The sequence below is a fragment of the Centruroides sculpturatus genome, unplaced genomic scaffold (genome assembly GCF_000671375.1).
Source record: "Centruroides sculpturatus isolate CEXI.00-Female unplaced genomic scaffold, Cexi_2.0 scaffold2496, whole genome shotgun sequence".
NCBI classification, from domain to species: Eukaryota; Metazoa; Arthropoda; class Arachnida; order Scorpiones; family Buthidae; genus Centruroides; species Centruroides sculpturatus.
In genome coordinates, this window is record NW_019386670.1 from 4,599 (window position 1) to 14,033 (window position 9,435).

Genomic DNA, 9,435 nt, shown 5'->3' on the forward strand with positions numbered 1-9,435 from the left:
TAAATTAGTTAGTATATGAAGTTCCAGCTTATTTGGTATTTTTATGAATAGTTTATATTGGAAACAAGTGGATTAAGCAAGCAGGGAAAGGGGCCACTTACAGTGGCCAGTGATTTTGCTCCTAAATTTATTATATATAGCATTTATCTACTAAAAATTATTAAAATAAAAAAAATTGCATTGAAATGAGAATAATTATCATACTACAAATTCTTATAATGACATTTTAAATTTATTACTCTGAATAAAATTCTTGATAAAAATTTGAATAATAATTAGATATAAATATCACAAACTTTTGTCAATATATTGCAATAATTTTGAAGTAAAATCAAAGAAAAACTGAAAACTAAGTTTTTGAGTTGTTATAAATACAAAATATTGAAAATTATATTATTCATTAAAAATTAATGTGACCACTACCAAGTTAAAAATATAACAATTATTTTCTTATCTTCCAAAAATTACAATTCATAGGTTGACTCCATACAGACCATCCATACACTTCTTTTTAGATTAGTTACATCAAAACTCCTAAAAATTTTGAAAATTAAATCAGGTATATCTATCAAATGGTGATATTTTTGACTTCCAGAACTAGCCAAAAGTGGGCAATCCAGATCAGAAGTCAAAATTTTTAAAATGGTATATGGTATCTTTTAACTTAGAATTGAATTAAACTAGAAAAAATAAGAACATTTTGTGTCAAACATTACTTCTGAAAATGCCTCCATTGATCATAAAATAATCTTTAAAATGCAGTACACGGAGAAAAATAATACTGTGAAAATAGAAAATATCTTATATATTTGATGCTGAACTAGCAAAAATTGTTATTATTGCTAAGTGATGTGTTCTTTTCTGTTGATTAGAGATTTACATTAGCCTAAGGACAGCTGTTTAAAATAGCCAAAAACATTAGTTTGATTTATATTAAAGTGTTTGTACTGATTACAGTTTATCTACACTTCAGTTCTTTTTTTTTGTTTTCACATCAGTTACATTAGGTTAAAAAATCCTTTCAGCTTTGGTATTTAAATGGGGAATCAAGAAAATTAAATCATCTAATTTACTTATGTTTGGAAGCACTGGTTTGCTATCAAAATCCTTCATATTTCTCACGTTTAATCCACATTTCTTCAAAAAAAATTTATCTTTATTAACAAATTCACTTAATAGTTTTAAATTCCTCCATTCCATATTAATATTTTGAACATCCATAGCATCTTTAAAACAAATCTTTAGAGAAAGAGATCTGTAAATCTAAAAACTGCATCTCTTTGAAGAGCTCGCATTTTAATGGCAGTCTTTTTAATTTAGTTCATGAATCAGAATCTGAGCTAGAATTCATTTCACCTAAAATTAATATTGAAGACGTGAATTGTAATTTATTAAATAGCAATTTTTCTTCAATTATGAAAATGGTGTTTACCGAGGCAACATGTTCTGAGAATGTAGTCCCATCCTCTGAATTAGAAAAAAAAATTACTAACACAACCTGCATTCCTAATATTTCAATTCATTCATGGTAACAGAAAAAACAAATCAAAGTCAAATTTCTCTTAAAACTTCCTTTTTTCACATTTAATTAAAAAATTTCCATAAAAAAAGAAAAATTTCACAAAAGTTGGCAACATTGAACCTATGATATGTTGAGGAGTCAATTCGATAGAGTAGACACAAATAAACTGCTGATTGATTGGAATATGTTCAAAAATTGAAGTTTATATATAACTTTTCCTTTCCAAACAAAAATACACATTACTATATATGGAAAAGTGATAAAACTCAAAAAATTTCATTTTTCAGTTACATATAAGATTAATATTTTTATAATTCTTACAAATCTTAGTCTACTGAAAAAAGATCAAGGTGAAAAAATGTCATCCTGAAAAAATTTGCCAATCTGGAAATGCTGAGTGACACTATCTTCAGTTTTCAATGTACCTTCCTGCTTTCCTTCCCAAAGTTTCTGTGTGAAGTCATGATATAACTTGGAGTGCATTTATTAAAATAGCAGTCCTTCCATGTCTCTAACACAACAGGTGTGCACTGATGTTTATAACATGTACTTAGAAGTAGGAATGAATCATTATGGTAATTGGCTGAAGATGTCACTGCATCTTGCTCTCTCTCCTGTAGAAGAACTTAATTGCATTACTCATATATCCAACTCCAACACAAAAACTGGTTTGTGTATATTTAATGTAATCTCAGATATATGTATCTATGAAATTACCATATAACTATAAGAATCATTGTGTATTTAGTAAATTTGTTCATTTTCGATGCTACTTTTAGCTAGGATCAATGTATCATTAAAATTGTTAGTTGTCATATTATGATTTAGTCCCAGAAAAAAATGCTACTAACTTCATCAGGCCATCTTTATGTCAACTATATAATGCAATCATATGCTTCTTCTAGAGGAGAAAAGAGGCAGTGACATCAAAATCACATGACAATTGCAGCTAATATGAATTTGTGTTGGTGTAACACATGTGATAAGATGACAAAGCAAATAATGATCAAATCGCTTTATTAGTCGAATGAGTTGACAGAGAACGAAATGAACGTCACAGAGACAAATATATACATATATATTTACAGCATATCCTTGCTTGTTCAAACTTCCCGCAACAAATTTAATACATACACATAATCCCGATTAAAACTAAGATAATCATAATTAAACTTAACTTAATACTATTACTACTAGAAAGAGGAAAGGGAGGACAGTTAGAAAATCTAATGGCAGATCTGTGGGTCCTGAACTGGGTGACTATCAACAGTGATCACTTCGTGCACAGTGAATGTACAATCCGTTAGCATCCAAGGGGGTACAAAGCAGTTATTAATAAACGTGCCAAGGCAGTTCCTTGGACTTCTCCAGAACGGCAATCTCAATTATTTTCTTGTTTCCATTCCTACTTGGTCTATGTTGGTCTTTTTTCTCTTTCGCCCTCAGCCTTACACATAGTTCTCTGGTCACTCTTGCTTGACCTCCCTCCTTGGTGGCAAACCCAAAAGTGCCCTTTCTCCTCACCTCATGTCTATTGGTAGCTTCAGGCATGACCCCCTGCCTGTCCCTTTGTAAATTGGCCAATCAGGACCCATGAATAGTACAGCTCCTGTCATGTGACAGGAAAAAGTTAAAAACAGAAGGAAAAAGAATTATAGGAAAGAAGAAAGGCGTTCTTATTCTATATACACTACAATCATATACAACAAAATGGCAGACAGCCACACTAATTATCATGATGACTCATTCCTACTTCTAAGCACTTGTTTGTAAGCATTTGGAAATAACTGTATAAGGATGGGGATGCCCACACTTACCAGGAGTATTGTGAAGGTGGGATCTATAATTTTAAAATATGTGATTTTGAGACAAAAGTTAAAAGAAAGATTCCAGTTGTAAAGTTTCAACATCAAATGATTTTTTTTTGCTAACAGAACATTGAAAGTAGCCATCAAAATAACAAAATTTAAAATTTTGTATCAAACAAGTAATGCAAAAAATGCTTTCAACATAATAAAAGTTTTAATTTTATTTTGATATCGGCCAGTACAAAATTAGAAGTGTTATCTCTTACTCATAGTCATACTAAGGTCACAATTGAAGTGTCTCTGTTTTTTCTGACACCATACAGTAAAGACAGCTTGGAAATCAAGTTCTCTTCAAGGTGCACCATTGATTGATATATTCATCAAATTACTAACATTTATTAAATCTAGTCTATTGTGTATTGGGGTTTTAATGAGATTCATTTCATTAAAACCAATATAATTATAATTTCTCTTAAAATTATTACATAACCATCTCAGTCCCATTACACTTATGCCTTCTACCCATAGATATACAGTAGCCCCTTGTTATATCATGGATTTGGATACATTGAGCTTATTTTTCTTTTGGTCCCCCAAATTTTAAAAGCACTTGAGTCAATACATTTTAAAATAGCAATTGCCATTGAATTTATTTTTGCAAATGAAATACCATATTTTATTCCTACTATTGTCCTTGAAATTACCACTGCAGATGAAACAATAAGCAAGCAAAACAATTAGACAGATCAATTATCATTTATGTTTCCTTTTGATATTAAAAATTGTTTATTTATAAGTTTTAAGTAGGTCCAATGTCTCCTCATTTACAAGTTTCTGTGAATTCAAAATTTCAACTATGTGAAACAACACAATACCATCAATTCACATAAAAGTGGAAATTTCTAATTCACTGTGTAATGTATAAGGAAAAGATTTCTTTATTTCTGAATGGAAAGTTCTAAAACTTTTATAAAGTAATAACTTTATTTTGCTTTTTATAGAATTTTTACTCTAATTTTATAAGTTTTGATGTTCCATTATATGTTTCATATTTATTTTTAAAATTTTCAATTACTGCATTTGTAATTTTTATTGAAAAATATAAAATTACACAAATTTTTAATAAGCAATTTATTATGAAATATAGTACTGTATAATAAAATTGCAATTGATATTGTGTTTTTATATCTACAGTACAGTACTTTTCTTTAAATGTCATTATTAAAAATATAATAATGCTAAATGGGCATTCATGGTATCAATGTTTATGTAAACATGAATTAATACAATATAACCACTAATAAAATTTGGTATTTCAAAAGTAAGCTTATTTTATATCAGAAACACTTGCTGATGAAAGAATTCAGGATAGAGATTACCTAGAATGTATAATCTGTTTAGTATAAGCTCAGAATTTTTAGTACTTGGTTATATTGTGCTGTTTCTTTCTCTCCTGATAAGCACGATATAACTAGGGGTTACTTTATATATTTCAGAATTATTTTTGAAATAATTCTGAAATATATGAATACACATCATCATATAGAAACTATCAGGTTTGTCTAAGTGTGAAATTTGCTGTTGCTTTTTTGCAAATTTGCAGACAAACATTGTTGCTAAATTACAACATTTGTCACAAAAAAGTGAAAAACTACTGGTAGCAAGATCCCTATTTTGCACCTATATTTACAATATATAAATGCAATTTTTTGTTAACTATAAAAAAAAATATTTATCAACATAAAATTTGTGCAAATTTGCATCATTATTTATTTGCTTTCTTGGTACATCAGCAATAAAATGATGCATTCTATAGACATTAAAAATTCATTTTAAAGTGATATAGTGAAAGTTTAAAATCTACAGTAGAATTATAAAATACAGTCAGTTTACAAAAGCCAAAGCTAGCATTTTTTTAAAAATTGCAAACACCCTTGCTAATAGTACAGTACAATAAATATTAAATACAAGGGTGAATCAAAAAGTAAAGGCAAAAATCATTTAATACCTTTAAATATCAATTATTGTGCACAAATAATCATATTGCTTTTCTATATATTTCTCCTGCAGGATGTTTCACTTGTTATAGTGCTGTACTAGCTTATGAATGCTTTCAAAAAGGTTTTTGGCTGCCCCAAAGCCAGGTCTGTGCTACCTCCATTACTTCATCATCAGAAGTAAACCCACAATTATACAGAACTTTTTTAACTGGGCAAAGAATGTGATAATTGGATGTCACCTGATCTGTGATCTGTGCTGTAAGAGGAATGTGGAAACAGTTTAATCCGAAGCTGGTGCACTACCTCTATTATTGTCACTGCTACATGAAAACATGCATTGTCATGATGCAGTAAGGCTGTTTTGAACAGCAGTTCTCTTCATTTGCTGTAAACTGCTTGTTTCAGTCTGTTCTGCAGCAAATCGCAATCTGGACTGTTGGCTTTATGAACAGGTTCCTGGAAATTACAATAGAGTAGGCCTCTGCATCTCAAAAGGAGCATTACAATGATTTTCTTCATGGAGGGATCCCATTTGAGTTTCTTCTTTGCTAGCAAACAGGGATATTTCTATATCTCACCACTGTAACAATTCTTTTCAAGGCACTCTCATCATCTTTGTAGCATTTCAGAAACTGAATGACAACTTTAATGTGGTGCTGCTTGTGCCCATCAGAAATCTGTCTGGGAACCTTTCTTGCACAAATCCATAGTTGATATTCAAGTGTAACTTGTGACAATGTTACTCATCAATCTTCTCCAATCAAGGCATTCGCCCTTCAATATGAGCTGACATATCTGATGTTAGTGGGCAATCACATCAGCTTCCATTGTTTACACTTGTTCTTCCCACTTTAAATCTGTCTATCTCGTTGATCACTTGCACACCAGTACTGAACAATCATCCAACAATCAATTTCCACAGGTTTCATTCCCCTCTACTGAAAGAAAACACACTACACTGCATTGTTTGTTGATGGTGCAATTGTGCAGCAGAGGGTCCATGTTTTCATCCTTCTGGGTGCCACATGACTAATGATGGAATGTTGCACTAAGTACAGCCAAACTACTCATTATCTAATGTGAACATCTTGCATTGCATCAGCTGCTCCAGTTACCTTGTAATTTCAAAATTGTCTTTACTTTTTGATCTACCCACATATAATATTATAATGAGCAATAAATGCATACTGCATAACTAACTAATAAGTTTGTGTTTAACTACATAATGAGTTGAAACCATTTGCACTCAAAAATAAAAAAAAACTTTCTGAAAAGCTGATAGGTCCAAGATTTTCTCTACTCTCATAATAAAGTGAATCAATAATAAATTAAATAAATAAAAATTAATACATTAAATAGCTAAGCTGAAACATCTAAAATATCTTATGCCAACAAGCCAAATTTCTGAGTAACAAAACAAATTTAGATTTGTTACTCAGAAATTTGTTACTGATCAAAAGAACACTTGCTGATTAATCAAACTCAGAAAAAAAAATTGATTTTCTGTAGTTGTTGATTCTATCCATTTTTCCCTGAAGTTGTATCAAATAATATTAATCGCATTAGGGTTAGAAAATTTATTTAAAATAAATTTTCTAACCCTAATGCGATTAATATTATTTGATACAACTAAAACAGTTAAAACCAGAAAGCTGGTTTGAACTGTATAATTGCAAGTTAAATGTAAAAAATTTTCTTGCTGCTATGTTATGATTCTTACAGAAAATTAACACTTATTAATGTATCTGATTTAAAAATAAATGTTCTATTGAGTAGTACAAAAAATCCCAAGCTTTCAATCTGTTACTCCAAAACTCAGCTAGTAAGCTTAAACATTTTTAAAACAAAGATCAACTTTGAGATGCTTATTGGAGTTAATTTTGTCAACCAAATACATAAACAAGTCATGTTTTATCACGTCAAGATGATTTCTTGATATGACAAAAAGTAGAGTAAAATGAGAGCTGTTTTTTGATGACATGGAAAAATTCTTGCAGATTATACACAACCTGTAATTCACACCATCAAACTCAGACTTTTTTTTTAACACACAATCCACAGAATACAGACAGGAATTCTGGTAATAATTACGTTTACCAAATACAATTTTTTCATGATAAAATTTATATGCAAAATTTTATTAAAGCAGAGCAGTAAAAGTTTGTTATTTACATCTGATTATTAAAAGGAAGAAATTTTTTTAAAAAAATTATTACATAATTTAATTTTTACTTGAAAATTAAACAAAACAACACATTTACATTTATCATCATCATCAAAATACTTATTTTCTCATTTCAATGTGATTTTTTTTATTTTCTCTATTAAAAAACTTCTAAATCTAATATAGTTGTAAAATAAAAAAATTGCTAGTCTTCATTATAAAATACAAAAATTTAAAATATGGCTTTATTCATTAACTTTTATTCTCTTAATTTTAACAAAAAATATGAAAATAAATGTTTAAAAGAAAATCATTTACAATACAAATGATATTTACTATAAAAAAAATTCCAAACTTTAATTATAAATAAATTTTCTCAATTTAAACATTTAAACAGCATAATATGATGGCTATTTTTTAAATAAGGTCCATTTGTGAATGAGAGTGAGAATGACGTGCAATTGCAGCAGTGTGCATGAGCATCTGCTTTCAGCGTGCTTTGCACGTGTTTAGATGCCATTTGCAGCCGTATCATCTGTCTGTGTGTGCTGAGCTGTAGAAGTTTATAATGTTTAAGAAAATTGAGTTGCCTGCCGACTAAGATATGATCTGTTATTCGATTTCAGCATGAAAGATCATGGTAACTGTCTTTTTGGACAGGAAAGGGACTTTGTTAGTGGATTTTATGCCAAAAAGCACAACAATCAATTCTGATGCTTATTGTAACCTTGAGAAAACTCCGCCATGCCATACAAGACAAGCAGCATGGCCTAATGTCTTCCAACGGCAGGTGGCAGATCTCTTTGAAGTCTGAATTTAAAAAATTTTTGGTGGCATGACAAATGTTTGAACAAAAATAGAAATTATGTAGAAAAGTATATAAAAGTATGTAGAATATGGGAAAAAAATATATTTTAATGATATTTACAGTAATCTTAGAGGATTTGATCCCGGGATCTCGAAAATCGGGATCCCAATTTTCTACGGGATCTCGAAAATCTAGTACTGAAAAGTAGACGGGATCTCGAAAATCGCTAGGTTAATTTCTGCTGCTTGCTTGGAATAAAATTTCTTATATTTTATATTAAAATGATAGGCAAGCAATTCTGTAAAAGCACTGGCACTGAACGTTTTGCTTCATGCAGTCTATTTTGCAACTTTTTTAAAATGATGTCAATCCCGAAAATCTCGGGATTAGGAAAACTTAATCCCGAAAATTTTGGGACTGAAAAGTGGTCGGGATCCCGGGATCCCGATTTTCGAGATCCTGGGATCAAATCCTCTAAATACAACAGATGTGTGCCTTATTTCTGGATATACATGTCACAGTTACAGTTCAGACAAAACCAGGTATTAATATGGGTATATTGCAAGGATACACATCTATCATTATGTATTCTAGTAAATTCCAATGACCAAAACTATTATAAAGTGACAGAATTTACAGAAGTGGTTCAAAGAGCATATACACACTGTTCAAGTAGGGCAAGCAGGATGGATGGAAGAACTAGAGTGCATTAAGAACATTGTGACTGCACATGGCTGTAATAGACAACTGATAAATCAGAGAATTGTGGCATTTTGAGGATAATCTATTTCTGCATTGTGAAATTAGTTCATACATGGACTTAAGTGTGGTGTCATAATCTACTGGTATTAGATTGTCTTTGTTAAATGACTGGTTAGGTTATATTCCAATATTTATCAGAAATATGTTTATGTTCCATTCATTTCAAATGAAAACTGTCATTCAATTGTCATTTTATCTTAAAAAAATTGATAAAAAAAATGACCAAAAATGTTCAAAAATGAAAAATATCACTGCATTTTAAAGTTTCTATTGTGATGTGCTTATCTCACACTGGAAGCTCTCGAAATATTCAAATCCATGAAGACTGGCCGTTGCATTAACTTCAAAGAGGAAGGACAAGTATCTTATGC